This window comes from Bufo bufo, chromosome 3, assembly GCF_905171765.1.
Source record: "Bufo bufo chromosome 3, aBufBuf1.1, whole genome shotgun sequence".
Taxonomy (NCBI): domain Eukaryota; kingdom Metazoa; phylum Chordata; class Amphibia; order Anura; family Bufonidae; genus Bufo; species Bufo bufo.
Window position 1 is genome coordinate 582,554,716 of NC_053391.1, and position 19,966 is coordinate 582,574,681.

Below are 19,966 nucleotides of genomic sequence, written 5' to 3' on the forward strand. Positions count from 1 at the left end.
ATAATACACCCACTCACCTAAACGCCGTAGAAAAAAATTAAATAAAAACTGTGCTAAAACAACAATTTTTTTAATCACCTTACATCACAAAAAGTGCAACACTGAGCGATTAAAAAGACGTATGTCCCGCAAAATAGTACCAATCGAACCGTCACCTCATTCTGCAAAAAATGACCCCTATCTAAGACAATCGCCTAAAAATAAAAAATAACTATGGCTCTTAGAATATGGAGACATTAAAACATGATTTATTCAAAAATGCTTTTATTGTGTTAAAAGTGAAAAAAATTAAAAAGTAGACATATTAGGTATCGCCATGTCCGTAACAACCAGGTCTTTTAAAATATCACATGACTTAACCCCTCAGGTGAACACCATAAAAAATAAAATAAAAACTGTTTTAAAAAAACATTTTTTATCACCTTATATCACAAAAAGTATAATACCAAGCAAAAAAAGTCATATGCACCCTAAAATATTACCAATCAAACCGTCATCTCATACCAAAAAAATTAGCCCCCTAATAAGACAGTCGCCCAAAAAAAAATAAAAAAAATATGGCTTTCAGAATATGGAGACACAAAAAAAATGTAAAAAATAAATGCTTTATTATGTAAAACTGAAACAAACAACCAAACAAAGTAGTCATATTTAATATTGTCGCGTCCGTAACAACCTGCTCTATAAATAGCACATATATAATATATAATATATATAATAGCACATGATCTAACCGGTCAGATGAACATTGTAAAAAACTAAAAATAAAAACTGTGCCAAAACAGCTATTTTTTGTTACCTTGCCTCACAAAAAGTATAATATAGAGCAACAAAAAATCATATGTACCCTAAAATAGTACCAACAAAACTGACACCTTAACCCGTAGTTTCCAAAATGGGGTCACTTTTTTGGAGTTCCTACTCTAGGGGTGCATCAGGGGGTCTTCAAATGTGACATGGCAACTTAAAATTATCCCAGTGAAATCTACCCACTAAAAACCATATGGCGTTCCTTTCCTTCTGCGCCCTGCCGTGTGCCCGCACAGCAGTTTACGACCACACATAGGGTGTTTCTGTAAACTACAGAATCAGGGCAATAAACATTGAGTTTCCTTTGGCTGTTAACCCTTGCTTTGTTACTGGAAAAAAAATTATTAAAATGGAGAATCTGCCAAAAAAGTGAAATTCTGAAATTTCATCTCCATTTTCCTTTAATTCTTGTGGAACACCTAAAGGGTTCATAAAGTTTGTAAAATCAGTTTTGAATACCTTGAGGGGTGTAGTTTCTTCAATAGGGCCATTTATGAGTGGTTTCTATTATGTGAGCCTCACAAAGTGACTTCAGACCTGAACTGGTCCTTAAAAATTGGGTTTTGGAAAATTTTAAGAATTTCTTCTACACTTCTAAGCCTTCTAACGTCCCAAAAAAAGAAAACGTCATTTACAAAATGATCCAAACATGAAGTAGACATATGGGAAATGTAAAGTAATAACTATTTTAGGAGGTACTGTATCACTATCTGTTTTAAATTTTTAGCAAATTTGGTATTTTTTTATAAATAAAAATGAAATATTTTGACTCAAATTTACCACTGTCATGAAGTACAATATATGACGAGAAAGCAATCTCAGAATGGCTTTGATAAGTAAAAACGTTTTAAAGTTATCACCACATAAAGTGACACATGTCAGATATGCAAAAAATGTCCTGGTCCTTAAGGTGAAAAATTGCAGGGTCCTGAAGGGGTTAAACATAAAACATTCAAATGCCATACTTTGAGTATTTGCTAATAGAAGTCATCTTAATGTCTAATCATCTAATCATATGAACTGAGCTTTACTGAGAACATACAGCATTTATAGAGCAACTGCTCTGAGAGTAGTTCTATTACGTAATATAAACACACATACATATGTATATACAGGTATGCTGGTACATCTGTTCCCTTAACTTTCTCTGGTTCAGTGTCCAAGATCCCCCATTTAAATAAACGCCAGGGCTTGAATGAACAAGGCTCCTATTCACTCGAGCCCTCCTCTGTCAATCCCTCTTATGTTTGGCTTATTCAAATAAAATAAAGTGATATATGCTTCTTATTCCAGGCGAGCCCAGACCCGCTGCTCATTAGTGGCTCACGTCTGGCTAGGGAGAGGGAGGTCGCATATCCTGATTTCCAGGAGGGCTATTAGAGAAGACGGGGAGGGGGGTTTAAATTGGCAGAGTGAGGCACCCACAGGCAAGGCAAACTTACATTCAGGAAAGTAAAGAAAACCTACACAACCAAGTAAGGAAACAATCATCTGCATTCACAACCGAGCATGGGATACTTACATTTACTTAATCATACTATGGCTGAATATACTGTACATAATGTAGTGATACTGATTTCCAGGTTCATGGATTCAAAGAATTTTCTGCAAGTGGACTACTTTTGAAACGTAGGCAATACTATACACGACCACAAAGAAAGACATCAAGAAGCAAGTAAAGCCAGGAAACAATGGAGATGTGATGAAATAAAATAAATGAGTAGAAGTCTCTTAAAGAAGACCTTTCACCCGAATAAAGTATCTAAACTGACTATATAGACGTGTAGAGCGGCGCCCAGGGATCCCCCTGCACTTACTGTTATCCCCGGGCGCCGCTCCAGTTATAGCCTCCGGTATCTTCATAGTTAGGCTCCACCCAGGGGAACCTGCCGCGGTCTCCTTCTCCTATGCTGTAGCGCTGGCCAATCGCAGCGCTCAGCTCATAGCCTGGCTATGGTCTTCTCAGGGGGACTGCATGGGTGAAATTCTGGGTATGTCCAGGTTTAGAGCTAACCCCTTTAAAACTGTTCAACCGTTTCTGAGATATAAGAGTTACAAAAATCTGTCTGTTTGCAACTGGGGCTTTGTTTTCTTTGCTTCCCATTAGTTAATGGCTCATGTGGACATCTTAACTCTTTTTAACCTCATAAACACTTATTTAAGAAATATTTGTATCATCTTGATAATAATTGAGCTACAATGAGTGTTTATGAGGCTAAGGGGTCAGACATAGGTGGTCTACATGAACTGTCAGCTGAAGGGATTCAAAGAAAACAGAACATGCCAGTCTGAAAACAGAGTGATTTTTTAACTCTTGTATCTCAGAAACAGCTGAACATTTTTAATTAAGACCAATTGAAAAACAGATTTTTATCCCAAAAAGAATAAAATGCAATTATAATAAAGCACCCGAAGGTGTACATAGCCAAGTTGTCGTCCAGCACATATTTGTGTACTAATCCAAATTTTTTGACTGGATATGATGATAATCTCATTTCTTTGAGAATTCCAGACCCTTATTGGACATCGCAGATTGACTCTAGTTTTTCCCTAATGTTAAGTGGCATCATCAATCTCTGGTCTATGGAAATAAAATGCATAGTTGTCAAACCCATGTGTAGAGACAGTACAGGCAGATAACGGTGGCTCTTCTCTAGTCCTTTTTGACGGAGGAATAACAAACATAGGTGCACTCTGCAGTCTCACTAATTCTCAAACTGATTTTAAAATTGAGAGATTAGTCAACATGTCCTACGGTGTAGAACATGTCTTAAGCCCGGACACCACGACAAGGTTTCTCAAGTAGCCCGGGATATGCTGGGGATTGCCATTAGCAACGGGCCACAAGTGCAGGATTTGCTCCCCTATATATATGCACAACTGCATGTGGGTTTGAGCAGCTCCTGCTGATGCCAACCTGTCTTCTTAGTTTGTATATATAGATTCCTGGAGGTGTATAAACTCCTATTTAAATGTGCCTGTTTTCCATCTACAGGTCACATTTAGGTGCACCTGTGAAGCCTGGGCTATATCAGCAAGTCTTGAGTGGGACTCACAGACTCCTCCCTCCTCCCATTGCAAGCATGGCCACATGCTGGAGGTAACTGGTGAGTTGTTTGCGAGTCGGCCCTATGCTCCTGTAATTTGCCCACTGGCTCCTGGTATCGCCCATATGGCTCAGGTAGGAGAGTGTAGGGTCCCGGGCTACTTGAGAAACCTTGTCGTGGTGTCCGAGCTTAAGACATGTTCTACACCGTAGGACATGTTGACTAATCTCTCAATTTTAAAATCAGTTTGAGAATTAGTGAGACTGCAGAGTGCACCTATGTTTGTTATTGTTTTGTTATATTGTTATATTAATTATCACATCCGCACTTGTTACCTTGTGTAGGATGTCTATTGTGGTACTTGTGGTTCGCCGCGGGCATCCTCCATTGTATGCATTTTGCTGGGGATTGCCATTAGCAACGGGCCACAAGTGCAGGATTTGCTCCCCTATATATATGCACAACTGCATGTGGGTTTGAGCAGCTCCTGCTGATGCCAACCTGTCTTCTTAGTTTGTACTTTTTGACGGAGGCAAGCAGATTCTGCATATTGACCAGAAACTTGGAGAGCATTAACGGTTTTACCGTCAGATGGTAACCAAAAGAGGCGAATAATTTCAAGCTTTGTAGATAGAACCATAGAAACTCTAAATGGGGATTTTGCTTTCACTTGAAAAAAGGTGCCAGATGCATGGGATGTCCTGCACTTATAAGCTCAGAGCTAGACATCCTGTATTCATGGACCAAGAGGGTGGGGAATGTTTTCCTGAACTTCCAGAATATAATTATAACCTTTTAAGATCAAAACAGAGCTTTATTCATTTACCTGAATCTCATGGCCTTGACTTTATAACCTCAGCTCAGAACCTAAGGGTAAGCCAAAGTGCACACTACAGAGTAACCCACATGTAAGGAGCGAGCTCAGGTTCTACAGCATGGCATAAGAGAGGTTTTACCCATTGGATTAACAACCATCACGCTGAACCCAAACAACTGATTAGTCACTGAAGCAAACTGAGATAGAATAGAAAATCTCATTTTTGCAGCTTGAAGTTCACCTTTAAATACAGAAGTGTGCATAACCGGATGAGATTATATAGGAGTTGGGGAGTTTTTTTCATTTGGTCAATTGTGGCTGGCTACAGGATAAATGGCATCCATGGGATTCTTAAGCAATGCAAGCTAATTTTACATGACAATTCTAGACCTAGTTATCTCCATGGCGACAGACAACAAACAAACCCTGTGCAGTCTGATCTTACAACAACAACAAACCAGTAAGACGCTTTTCTCACAGGGGACTCGTCCTGCCAAACTCCGCTCTATCTGTCCCCTACTTCCTGCTAATGTACCAAATGTGTGCTAGAAAGAATAGAGAACATATGGAAGGATGCATGCAGAATCAGACTGCACAGAATTTGTTTGTTGCCTGTTACCATGAAGACACATAAGACCACATAGGGACTGCGGACACAAAACGATAGAAACTTTTAAAGAAGTCAGTTTGCAAAGGTGTTTCTTTTTTCATTGTAGATAAAAATGGTTGCAAAGGCAGAAAAAGCCTTCAAAGGTGGTCACATGCACAAAGTTATATGTGTATTTTTTCAAAATTATTTCACCATAGGATTTTTATTTTATTTCCAGCATGCATGCTTCATCATGTTTCTCTTTTAAGCATATATGCACAGTACATATACATTTTTGCATAGGTATGTACCAAAAATGCTGTCCATGGGGCTGTATTGGGGGAGGAGAGCCTGTATAGGACTCCCCAATCCATAGAAACCGCATTGCTAGCATATAAGAAGGTGCGCAGTGGGTCCTGGGTAGCAAAAGCTGGCACCAAATACGGCTACCCAGTATGACAAGGACTCCTTGTCCTATACACTTACCATGTATTCACCCTGTACGTACATAAGCTAAAAAAATAATAGATGACTACAACTAGAAAACATGCAAAAGCTAAAAATATATGTACAAAATGTACAAAGAGTAATACCAGGAAAGATCACGTGATGAGCCCTTGTTTCATTGCATTTCCTGTTATGCTCCAGGAGGTTATAAATGCTGCACTGGATTCTCTGTTTCTGTATCTTAATCCTGCCCTGCAGTCCTCCCTGTTTTTTTCAGCATTACCACTCCCCACAAAAAAATTGTAGCACTGTGTATTAATCCTGCCCTGCAGCACACTTCTCCGTTGTTGACCACACACCCATAAACTCAATATACCCGTTGCTTGCTCTGTGTCAGCACCCTGTAACTCACCATTATGTCTCTCCAATCTAAGGCTACATGCACGCGACCGTTCCGTTTTTTGCGGTCCGCAAACCGTGGATCCGCAAAACACAGATGGCGTCTGTGTGCGTTCCGCAATTTGCGGAAATGCACGGACAGCCTTTAATATAACTGCCTATTCTTGTCCGCAAAGCGCGGACAAGAATAGGACATGTTCAATTTTTTTTGCGGGGCCCCCGCAACGGAGCAACGGATGCAGAGAGCACACGGAGTGTCCGAGCCACCAAAACTGCAGCTTGGATCCGGACCAAAACAACGGCCGTGTGCATGAGGCCTAAAGCTGATGGGCAAACTACAAGCCAGTCGGCACATACAATGTGCGCTAACCCAGGAAGTAGTAGGCATCGACACTTTTAGAACTGTTAGTCCTTTCTTATAATGGAAAAGAATTATTCTTAGTATTTTTACCAAAAAGCACAACATAATTCTACAGATAGTTAATAAGGGTCTACAAGGACAGAGATGTTTAAACTCTTCAATTCACACCACTTCTTTTAAAGGGATTCTGTCACCAGGATTTCACTTACTGAGCTGTTAACATCACCACATCAGTCTTCACGATTTATATTACAATCTACTAGTATTACTGCCCTGTGTCTTGTAATTTGTCTATAAAATCGCTTTTATTAATATGCAAATTACCTAAATAAGGAGCCCAAGGGGCTGTCCTTCTGTCTGTTGGAGCCCAGCCGCACCCCTTCTCCTTGAGCCTAGCACCGCCCCACTGCTAATTTATTCACTCCTCATCGCCGACCTCATATGCCTGCTGTGCCGTAATCTCGCGCATGTGCTGTGGAAAGACCAATCAGCGCATGCACAATGTGTTCTGTGAGGCCGATGCCAGGACACCGCGCGGGTGCTGACAGGTCTATCCACAGCGCATGTGTGAGATTACGGCGCACCAGGCATATGAGGTCGGCGATGAGGAGTGAATAAATTAGCAGTGGGGCGGTGCTAGGCTCAAGGAGAAGGGGTGCGGCTGGGCTCCAACGGACAGAGGGACAGCCCCTTGGGCTCCTTATTTAGGTAATTTGCATATTAATAAAAGCGATTTTATAGACAAATTACAAGACACAGGGCAGTAATACTAGTAGATTGTAATATAAATCATGGAGACTGGTGGTCATATTAACAGCTCAGTAAGTGAAATCCTGGTGACAGAATCCCTTTAAGCCATATGGACACACTAAAGGCTTGATGTGATTTTGAGATTTACATTTTTAAATCTTATGCCCAAATGAATGTATTTAACAGTACATCTTAATGAATACAACTGGCCTCGCAACCAGTTAGCACTGCAAAGATAGAGGCCAGTGGTGGCGAACATATGGCACGGGTGCCAGAGGCGGCACTCTCTGTGGGCACCCGCACTCTGGAAAAAGTCTATGGTGTACCAATATGCCTTAGACTTTTCCTGCCATTCATCAGTACAGGGCATGCTATGAACAGCGCAGGAAGGGCACTGATTGTAGGCAGGCTCTTATAGCTAAACGATACAGTACATGGAAGATATACTATATTGGACTGTAGTATTCAGGTTAAATTGCCGTGTTGGCATTTTGCAAAAAAATAAGTGGGTTTTGGTTTGCAGTTTGGGCACTTGGTCTCTAAAAGGTTCACTATCACTGATTTAGGGCAAGAGACTAAAGACCCCTTTACACTGATAAATAAGGCTGACGATTCGCCTGCTCATCAATGAAGGAGACCACTACATTTACATGTAGCAATGTCCTGCACAGTATGAGGAGAAGCGATCACTAATGCCATCACTCGTCCCCATACAGAATCATTGTTTGCCAGCCGCAGAACGTGATTAGACAGCACGATCAGCTGCCGGCAAATGATGAGTTAGGTGTCCAAATGAACGATCCTATTAACCGATGAACAAGCGTTTGGGCACCATTACAATAGCAGATTATAGCTAAGGAGCGTTCTTATGAACTCTTGTTAGCAATAATCTGCCCAGTATTCGGGCAGTGTAAAGGGGCCCTAAGGCTTTGTTCACATTTTTGATTGCCCCTTTCATCGGGGTTACCTTCATGTTTCTGCCAAATTTGACTGCAAGAAGCAAGCAAACTTTAAAGGGGTTGTCCAGGTTCAGAGCTGAACCCGGACATCTCTCCATTTTCACCCCAGCAGCCCCCCTGACATGAGCATCGGAGCAGTTCATGCTCTGATGCTCTCCTTTGCCCTCCGCTAAATTGCGCAGGGCAAAGGCATTTTTAGGAGTTCCGGTGACGTACCGGGGCTCTCCATGGGGCTGCCAGGAACCCCGGTGACGTCACCGGCACTGATGGGCGGGATTTAGCTCTGCCCTAGCCAGTAAAACGGCTAGGGCAGAGCTAAAGCCGCCCCTCAGAGCCGAACACACTGCCGGGCGGAAGTTACCGCCCGGCAGTGTGTTATTGAAAACAAAAGAGCCCTTGCCCTGCACGATTTAGCGCAGGGCACGAAAGCGCATCGGAGCATGAGATGCTCCGATGCTAGCCTCAGGGGGCTGTCTGGGTGAAAATAAGGGTATGTCCGGGTTCAGCTCTGAACCCGGACAACCCCTTTAAGTAAGCACCAATGGATCGGCTGAGCACCGTTCTAATCCACTATATGATGGATCTGGACCAGTGTTATCACTTATAAGTGGCAGTTATAGTGTGGACATAATCAGAGACTACAAATGGCGTTTGCAAATCTGGTGATCTATAACAGGGTCAGACTAAAGGTGGACTTACATATTAAAGTTGATCAAAACAGACAATTTTAGCCAAAACAAACATTCGTCGGTTGTAATTTAACAATGAGCGATGGTCATTTTAGACTACCCATGACCGACCATGATTGTTTGAAAAAAAATCATCCATGTTTAATATTTGCGTCCAATTTTTGGAAGAAAGATTGTTTATGAACTAAAGATCTTTCTTTTAAAAGCAAGTTCCCAGAAAGATCCTTCATCCATCGCCCGGTGTATGACCAGTTTGAACAACTGTATTGGCCAATATGGACTAAAATGTGTAAGGACGTGTCTGCGAAACGATCGTTCACCAGATGATTGTTTAACTAGGTAGGTGCCATCTCCCCTTTTATGGAAAGAAGGAAAAATAGCTCTACAGGTGAAAGTTGATCCCCTGTTGCTGCCGTTCCGACACTGCCTGGGTACCCGCTGTGCTCTACTTCCCGCTCCTGTCGCAACATTGTAGGGATTGGCAGGGAATTCGACTCAGGCAATTACTGACTGAGGTTGGTCATTTCTGCAGCCAGTGATTGGCTGAGCAGCATTCCCAGCCATTTCATGCTCTTTCGAGAACATGCAGTGCACCGTCAGAATGGCAGCAGCGGGGGATCGGTAAGGTGAGTATAAAATTCTTAATGTTTTTAACAGGCTATGGATAATTGTTTATTTGTGCTGAAATACCACTCTAAGTCTACTTCCACACCTGCGTTTTGGTTTCCGTTTGTGAGATCCGTTTAGGGATCTTACAAGCGGTCCAAAACGGATCAGTTTTGCCCTAATGCATTCTGAATGGAAAAGGATCCGCTCAAAATGCATCAGTTTGCCTCCGTTCCGTCTATTCCACTTTGGAGGTGGACACCAAAACACTGCTTGCAGCGTTTTGGTGTCCGTCTGACGAAACTTAGCCAAACGTTCTGCAAACGTTCTGGCACACAATGTAAGTCAATGGGGATGGATCCGTTTTCTCTGACACAATCTGGCACAATAGAAAACAGATCCGTCCCCCATTTACTTTCAATGGAGTTCATGACGGATCCGTCTTGGCTATGTTAAAGATAATACAAACTGATCCGTTCTGAACGGATGCAGACGGTTGTATTATCTGAACGGATCCGTCAGTGCAGATCCATGACGGATCCGCACCAAACGCGAGTGTGAAAGTAGCCTAAACCTTCCTCTGAATTATATTGGGAAGCTCACATGCATTTGCTCTATAATCCTGTCCTGCCCATAAACACAGTGCTGCTACCTGTAAAAGTTACAGTATATACAAGCTTGGAATTTAGAGAAAGACACTATATCTGTGCACTGAGTACATAATGGAAGCATTTGCTGAACTTACGAGTGTCCTCCCAGTACACAGTGCCAAGACCAAACAAGCTTACAGAGCAGTTCAGAACTTGACAATATCTTCAAGCCAGTCCTATTACCAAATTAAAACAAACTTGTGCCCATAAAATAGATATGTACAAAAGTATCTGCCTAAGGGAGCCGTGTGAAGCCCGTGCCCGTGCTGTGGACCGCATTTGCGGATCCGCAATACACGGGCACCGTTCCGTGTGCATTCCGCATCACGGATGCGGACCCATTCATTTCAATGGGTCCGCAAATCCGGAACGGAAGCACGGAACGGAACACTAAGGAAGCACTACGGAGTGCTTTCTGAGGGTCCGTTTCGTGCTGCTGCACGGGGGCCGCGATCCCTATACGGCTGCCACATGACAGGTGCCCGTGCTTAGCGGACCGCAATTTGCGGTCCACAGCACGGGCACGGGCTTCACATGTTAATATAGTCTCACGTCAATGGGGACAACCAGACTGACATGAGAGGAAATAGGGATTTCATGGGTTTTTATCTAAACCTCTTCTTGTTCCTGGGTCTACTGAAATAACATGCTCATTCGATGAAACCTGTTAAGGTCATGAGCCCCAAATAAAGAACATCTATGACCATCATAACATAGCTTCCTAGACCACCTTCATAGCTGCACCACTATACTACAGAAATAACATGTTCTGTTCTATCTATCTATCTATCTATCTATCTGTCTGTCTGTCTGTCTGTCTGTCTGTCTATCTATCTATCTATCTATCTATCTATCTATCTATCCTGGGAACCATACAGAGTAAATGTCTGTTAACCCAACATACCTAAAGGGGGTAACATACATGAGATAGTGGCCTACCTCTCCTGACTGCTCCATAAACCTTATTTTGATAGGGAGTTTGGGATAAGCTGCTTCCAGACACATCTGGCATCACTTATGTCATAGGGGAGTAAAGGACTGGATGTGTTGTCTGCTGGTTTTTGGCCAGTGTGAAGTCACATTATTGGACTGTCTGAATTCTGTCTGCATGGAGGGATACCTTTAGAACATATAGTACAAAAATAAGTCACTACAGCTCCCACAGGTACAAAGGCCCAGACTCCACCATGTAAACATCTTAAAGAGAGTCTATCAGCAGTTTTGACCATGCTAAACTGCTGGCAACACTGGGCAGGGGCTGGGAAAAGAAGTACAAACATACCTTTTGTGTAGTATTACTATTAGTAGTGTGAATATCAAGTTTCATTTTGCCCAAATCTGGCTGTGAAGCAGTTCAATACAGAGAGCAGATTCACAGTAAAACTCTTCCTCCTGGGCATCGGAGAAGCAGTGCTCAGCAGAAGAAAAGTTCATAATCACACTACTCCTGATAATAAAAGTTCCACAAGTGGCATGTTTGCATTGCTCTACTCAGCCTCTACCTAGTCTTTTTTGACCCTGCTAAACTGTTGACAGATGCCATTTAAGCTGGCCATACATATTAGATAAATGTTGACAGGCCCAGTCGACCATCCAATGTGCATGGGGATGTTCTGATTCTTTCCTGATGGCAGATGTCAGGGGAAAGAAAAGTTAAAATTCAACATCCCTGATCCTTTTGTTCTTAATGGTTTTTTTTCGGGATTTTAATATTGATAGTTAGATAGTTAAGCACCTCTTCAGACAAGTCTACAACCAGTGACCCTGCTGCCTCTATACCGCCATGACCAACTTCACCCGCAGCTACTGTGTCCTTCTCCTATAACATGTAGATTGTAAGCCCTCACGGGCAGGACCCTCTCTCCTTCTGTACCAGTTTGTAACTTGTCTTGTTTTTGCTTAGTGCAATTGTCTGTATTATGTATGTATACCCCTTTTCATATGTACATCACTATGGAATGAATGACGCTTTAATAATAATAAATAATAATAGTTGATACGGTTGAAAAAAGACATAAGTCCACCAAGTTCAACCAAGGGATATGTAGGGACGTGAATCCCAGAAGGAAGTGAGACTCAGATTTCTACACGTTTTCATAAGTATTAATGTCATTTACTTTTAGGGAATTCATCTAAACCCTTTTTAAAAGCGTGTCCACTGTTCCTGCTATGACCACGTCCTGAGGAAGTCTATTCCACAGATTCACAGTTCTTACAGTAAAGAAGCTTTGACGCTTCTGGAGACTGAACTTTTTCCTCTCCAGTCGGAGGCAGTGCACCCTTGTCTTTTGAGGGCATTTGATGGAACAGTTTTTCACTGTATTTTTTGTATTGCCCATTTATATATTTGTATAGGTTAATTATATCCCCCCTTAGGCGTCTCTACTCAAGACTAAATAAATGTAATAATTGTAATCTTTCTTCCGAGCTAAGACTCTCCATGCCCCTTATCAGTTTAGTCGCTCTCCTTACTTTTTCCAGCTGCAGAGAGTCCTTTCTATGTACTGGTGCCTAGAACTGAACTGCGTATTCCAGATGAGGCCGCAGCAACACTTTGTAAAGTGGTAATATTACATCCCTGCCCTGCGAGTCCACGCCTCATTTAATGCATAACAATATCCTGGTGGCCTTAGAAGCATCTGATAGACATTGTATGCTGTTATTTAATCTATGATCTACAAGGACACCCAAATCCTTCTCTATAAGTGACTCTCCCAGTGTTAAATCACCTAGGACATATGAAGCACAGAGATTATTACTACCAAGATGCAGAACTTTACATTTGTCCACATTGAACCTCATTTGCCAAGTTGATGCCCAATCAATCAGAGTGTTTAAGTCAGCTTGTAGTTTATGGACATCTTCCATAGACTTTACAGTATTACATAGCTTAGTGTCATCTGCAAAAATAGAAATGGTGCTATTAATCCCGTCCTCGATATCATTAATAAATAAATTAAATAATAGAGGACCCAGCACTGAACCTTGGGTACACTACTTTTAACCCAGGACCATTCTGAATAGGAATCATTGACCACAACTCTCTGGACACGGCCCTTCAGCCAGTTTTCAATCCAATTACAAACTATACTTTCCAAGCCTACAGACCTAACTTTACTTATTAAGCGTCTATGAGGGACAGTATCAAAAGCCTTTGCAAAATCCAGAAATACTACATCCACAGCCGCCCCTCTGTCCAGGCTACTACTCACCTCCTCATAAAAACAAATCAGGTTAGTCTGACAACTTCTGACCTTGGTAAACCCATGTTGGTTATCAGTTATGATATTATTTACAGTCACATACTCCTGTATATAGTCCATTAAGAGTCCTTCAAACATTTTTTCCCACAACAGAAGTTAAACTAACTGGTCTATAATTACCTGTGGAGGACCTTGATCCTTTTTTGAATATGGGCACCACGTTTGCCTTGCGCCAATTACTTGGCACTGTACCAGTACATAGAGAATCTTTAAAAATTATAAACGGGCACAGCAATGACTAAACTGAGCTCTTAAAGCACTCTTGGGTGTAATCCATCTGGACCCAGAGCCTTGTTCACATTTACCCTATTTAACTTATTTTGGACCATATCTACAGTTAGCCAATTGAGTATATCACCACAGATATCAGATAATTTCTCTTCTTTTGTACATACAAAGCTATAAAATCCATCCATAGTAACTCTGCCTTTTCCTTCAGTGACTACCGCCCCTTTACCATTATTTAGGGGTCCTACCTGCTCAGACCTTTTTTAGCATTTATATATTTAAAGAATTTTGGGGGATTTGCTTTGCTCTCTTTTGCCACCTGCTGTTCACTTTGTATTTTTGCTAATTTTATCTCCTTTTTACAGATTTAATTAAGCCTTTTATAATCTTCAAACGCTACAGCTGACCCCTCAGATTTGTATTTTTTAAATGCCCCTTTTTGTCTTTTATTGCCCTTTTTACAGTAGCTGTAAACCATGGGGGGGGGGGGGGGGTTAATTTTAGCCGTTTATACTTGTTTCCTAAATGAATACATTTTTTAGTGCAATTACTCTATGTGGATTTGAAGCTCTCCCATTTATCCTCAGTATTATTTCGTGACAGTAGCTGCACCCAGTCTATGCCCTGAAATGCTGCCCTCAACCCAGGGAAATTAGCCTTTTTAAAATTCTGTGTCTTTGCTCTGCCTGACAGAGTTTGCTTTTTATAGTTTAGGGGGAATATAATTATATTGTGGTCACTATTACCTAGTGTTTCTCGAACAGTAACATTTCCAACAAGGTCTGCATCATTAGAAATTACCAGATCCAAAAGAGCATTGCCCCTAGTAGGAGCTTCTACAAACTGGCCCATAAAGTGGTCCTGCAGCAAGTTGAGGAATTTTGTCCCCTTTGCAGTTGAGGCAGAACCATGACCCCAGTCAATGTATTCGAAGTTAAAATCTCCCATTATGACCACTGTACCAGCCTGTGCCGCCAACTCTATTTGGTTATACAGTTGTGTTTCTATCTCCTCTGTGATGTCCTATCCTCAGGACAGGTCATCAATATCAAATATGCAGGGATCTGACACCCAGCACCCCTGCTAGCTGTTTGAAGAGAAGGCTGCACTTGTGTGAGCGCTGTCTTCCCTTCATTGTTTACCTGACCGCGATGGACATCACAGTAGTGAGCGGGTGTAACTACTAGCCGTCCCATTCTCTTCAATGGGACAGCTCCTTCTGATACACTTGAATTCCTATACACTAGAAATGAATGGGATGACTTCTTGTAATTACACCTGCTCACCGCTGCGATGCCGATGGTGAGCAGGTAAACAATGAAGGGAAGGCAGCACTTGCATGAGCACAGCCTTCTCTTCAACCAACTGATCGGCTGGGGTGCCGGGTGCCCTCCAATCTGATATTGATGACCTCTCTTGAGGAAAGGTCATTAATATTACAATTCTGGAAAACCCCTTTAAGGAAGATAAGTAGAAACTGTTGATGAATGATCAGATACTCAGCTGCAATTCTAGCCACAACCTATGGACTTTTTTTTAATCTCAAACAACTCCATTAAAGCACATCTATCACCAGGACAGAACTCTTTAACTTAGTGTATTTGTAAGATCAGGGGGTACATGATAATGTGCACTATATGTAAAGGAGACCCGTTACATATAGTACACGTTACTATTTAACCCCATCCCACCCTCCGCAGTGTCGCTGGCTTTTTTTAGCAGGTGCAAATGCCAAATTTAAAGTGGTCTTTCCTGGCCTTTAAATGTCCTCCTAATTATTGGACATACCTAATAATATTCTCCTATATTGCCAGGAAAGTGAAAAATCAAGTCCTGACTATGACCTATTGTTTTCACAGGATCCTGAGATATATACAACTTACAAGTATATACCTTCCACACGCCATTTGAATGCCGCAGAGCAGACCTCCGTATCCATTACAGATAGTAGCTCATTTACAAAAGAAATTTTGAGTTGCAGAATTCAAAGCTTAAAAGGCAAAAATCTGTATTTTGTAATTTGTATGTGCTTTGTTTTTAGAGGACGGTCTCCAAATCCTCCAAAAAAAAAATGAACAGAAGTGAATAAAGTTTTGGTCTAAAAATTGGTGTAGAATTTGTGCTTTTTCCTTCAATTCTCATCTGCAGTGTTATCTGAACTTTTGTTAAACCTGCTTGCACATGTCACCCAGAGTGTTTCTGTATATATTACATAGTAATTATAGGCTCACTAAAGAAACTCTAAACCTTTGCCAGGTCACTGGCCCTTAAGGGACACAGCCAGACAGCTCTGGATTCAGATTGTTCCTATCTCTTGCTACTACTGTTCCCCAGATGTGTGCAGCCTACTGCATTTTTCTAGAATCTTAAAATGAGATATGTGAATTATATGTTTTGGAACGATTCAGTTTAGAGGCTGCTCCAGCTTCAGTTTTCAATGCAGTTAAGGCCTCATGCACACAACCGTTTTATTTTACGGTCCGCAAAAACGGGTTCCGTTGGTCCGTGATCCGTGACCGTTTTTTCGTCCGTGGGTCTTCCTTGATTTTTGGAGGATCCACGGACATGAAAAAAAAGTCGTTTTGGTGTCCGCCTGGCCGTGCGGAGCCAAACGGATCCGTCCTGACTTACAATGCAAGTCAATGGGGACGGATCCGTTTGACGTTGACACAATATGGTGCAATTGCAAACGGATCCGTCCCCCATTGACTTTCAATGTAAAGTCAGGAGTTAATATACCATAGGATCTGAGTTTTCTCCAATCCGATGGTATATGTTAACTTGAAGCGTCCCCATCACCATGGGAACGCCTCTATGTTAGAATATACCATCGGATTTGAGTTACATCGTGAAACTCAGATCTGACAGTATATTCTAACACAGAGGTGTTCCCATAGTGATGGGGACGCTTCAGGTTAGAATATACTACGAACTGTGTACATGACTGCCCCCTGCTGCCTGGCAGCACCCGATCTCTTACAGGGGGCTGTGATCAGCACAATTAACCCCTCTGGTGCTGCACCTGAAGGGGTTAATTGTGTGTATCATAGCCCCCTGTAAGAGATCAGGGGCTGCCAGGCAGCAGGGGGCAGACCCCCCTCCCTCCCCAGTTTGAATATCATTGGTGGCCAGTGTGCAGCCTCCCCCGGCCCCCCCTCCCTCCCTTTATTGTATTATCATTGGTGGCCAGCGTGCGGCCCCCCCTCCCTCTATTGTAATATCATTGGTGGCCAGCGTGCGGCCCCCCTCCCTCTATTGTAATATCATTGGTAGTCAGTGTGCGGCCCCCCCCCCCCCCCGATCATTGGTGGCAGCGGAGAGTTCCGATCAGAGTCCCAGTTTAATCGCTGGGGCTCCGATCGGTAACTATGGCAACCAGGATGCTACTGCAGGCCTGGTTGCCATGGTTACTTAGCAATATTACAATATTAGAAGCATCATACTTACCTGCTGCGCTGTCTGTGACCGGCCGGGAGCTCCTCCTACTGGTAAGTGACAGGTCTGTGCGGCACATTGCTTAATGATCTGTCACTTACCAGTAGGAGGAGCTCCCGTCCGGTCACAGACAGCGCAGCAGGTAAGTATGATGCTTCTAATATTGTAATATTGCTAAGTAACCATGGCAACCAGGCCTGCAGTAGCGTCCTGGTTGCCATGGTTACCGATCGGAGCCCCAGCGATTAAACTGGGACTCCGATCGGAACTCTCCGCTGCCACCAATGATCGGGGGGGGGGGGGGGAGAGGGGAGGCCGCACACTGGCCACCAATGATAATACAATAGAGGGGGGGCCGGGGGGGCGCACACTGGCCACCAATGATAATACAATAGAGGGAGGGCCGCACTGGCCACCAATGAAATTAAAACTGGGGAGGGAGGGGGGTATGCCCCCTGCTGCCTGGAAGCCCCTGATCTCTTACAGGGGGCTATGATACGCACAATTAGGGGTTAATTGTGCGGATCACAGCCCCCGGTAAGAGATCGGGTGCTGCCAGGCAGCAGGGGGCAGTCATGTACACAGTTCGTAGTATATTCTAACTACAAGCGTCCCCATCACCATGGGAACGCCTCTGTGTTAGAATATACTGTCGGATTTGAGTTTTCACGAAGTGAAAACTCAGCTCTGAAAAAGCTTTTATGCAGACGGATCTTCGGATCCGTCTGCATGAAAGTAGCCTACGGACACGGATCACGGACACGGATGCCAATCTTGTGTGCATCCGTGTTTTTTCACGGACCCATTGACTTGAATGGGTCCGTGAACCGTTGTCCGTCAAAAAAATAGGACAGGATACACGGATCTCAGTGGCGGATGACAAACGGGGCATTTTCCAAGTTTTCAACGGACCCATTGAAAGTCAATGGGTCAACAGAAAATCACGGAAAACGGAACAAAAGCCACGGGTGCACACAACGGTCGTGTGCATGAGGCCTAAGCCTGAAGTTTTTGATACAGGAATCGGTACAACGTATGGATCATTCCTTTATACTTCTGTTTTAATCAAAAACTGCATGTACAGTATGAATCCAATGTTAAAGGGGGTTTCCATGATTTTAATATTGATGACCTGTCTTCAGGATATCTGATCTGCAGGGGTCTGACACCCCTACCCATGAAATCAGCTGCTCTGTAGTAGCTCTTTAGGTCACTTCATAATGTAGTTACCAGCTCTGTCCACTACACAGAGAGAGCAGTGTAGTTCTGGCGCCAACCTCTGCAGAAGCGCTGATTGGTTGGCATGCAGGTCCTGCGGATAGGCCTTCAATACTAAAATCTCAGAAGATAGCCCTTGCCCTATTAGTGTCCTTCCTCTATGAGCCACAATGGAGACCCATTCTCTATGAGTGGCTCCCACTCTGGAGGATTTGGCTCATCCATGCATTATATAGGCAGCCAATCAATTGAATGGCCAACACATAATGCTACATTTCTCCTGAAGTGACCTATGCAGGGTTTATACACTGCTAAAAAAAATAAAGGGAACACAAAAATAACACATCCTAGATCTGAATTAATTAAATATTCTTCTGAAATACTTTGTTCTTTACATAGTTGAATGTGCTGACAACAAATTCACACAAAAATAAAAAAAATGGAAATCTAATTTTTTACCCATGGAGGTCTGGATTTGGAGTCACACTCAAAATTAAAGTGGAAAAACACACTACAGGCTGATCCAACTTTGATGTAATGTCCTTAAAACAAGTCAAAATGAGGCTCAGTAGTGTGTGTGGCCTCCACATGCCTGTATGACCTCCCTACAACGCCTGTGCATGCTCCTGATGAGGTGGCGGATGGTCTCCTGAGGGATCTCCTCCCAGACCTGGACTAAAGCATCTGCCAACTCCTGGACAGTCTGTGGTGCAACGTGACGTTGGTGGATAGAGCTAGACATGATGTCCCAGATGTGCTCAATTGGATTTAGGTCTGGGGAACGGGCGGGCCAGTCCATAGCATCAATGCCTTCGTCTTGCAGGAACTGCTGACACACTCCAGCCACATGAGGTCTAGCATTGTCTTGCATTAGGAGGAACCCAGGGCCAACCGCACCAGCATATGGTCTCACAAGGGGTCTGAGGATCTCATCTCGGTACCTAATGGCAGTCATCTCGGTACCTAATGGCAGTAAGAATCGCGCATGCGCCTTACGCGATGCCGGCCTGTCTGCTCTCCTGTCTGCTCTCCCTCCCGTGCGCGCGCGCACCGGAGGGAGAGCAGACAGGAGAGCAGACAGGCCGGCATCGCGTAAGGCGCATGCGCGATTCTCTTACATGATCGCGCTTTTGTCAGCAAGAAAGACGGGATCGCGCGGCGAATCAGGAGGACGGCGCATGCGCAGGTTTCGGAAGCGCCGTCCCGGCGACTGAGCCGGCTGTCAGTTAAGGAGCATAGAGGAGGGGTTAGGGCAGGGGCGGTACGGCCAGAGGAGATGGAAGGGATACCCCCTTGACTGGTTGCATGACTGTTGGAGCACCGAATGTGAAGTTTATAAGACAATTTTTTGAAGTATAAAGAGCCCAGGAAAGCGGCACTAACATGGATAACAACACACTCAAGATAATCTATAAGGTACTGTTGCTAGTTTATAAGGTGAAAATGAGGTGAAAGGTTCGCTTTAAGTGTTCCCTTTATTTTTTTGAGCAGCGTAGTTAAAGGGCATACTATATTCATGAGGGGAGCTCTAAGGGTACTTTCACACTTGCGTTTTTCTTTTCCGGCATAGAGTTCCATCCTAGGGGCTCTACATCGGAAAAGAACTGATCAGTTTTATCCCCATGCATTCTGAATGAAAAGAACTGATCAGTTTTATCCCCATCCATTCCGTTCAGGATGTCTTCAGTTCAGTCTTTT

At 43.2% G+C, this 19,966-nt stretch overlaps 1 protein-coding gene across 1 annotated transcript in view; it reads right to left on the reverse strand.

Moving 5' to 3' along the window:
- The window catches only part of RARG (retinoic acid receptor gamma), a 230,756-nt gene that overhangs the window by 201,660 nt on the left and 9,130 nt on the right, over positions 1-19,966 (reverse strand). The window lies entirely within an intron of this gene.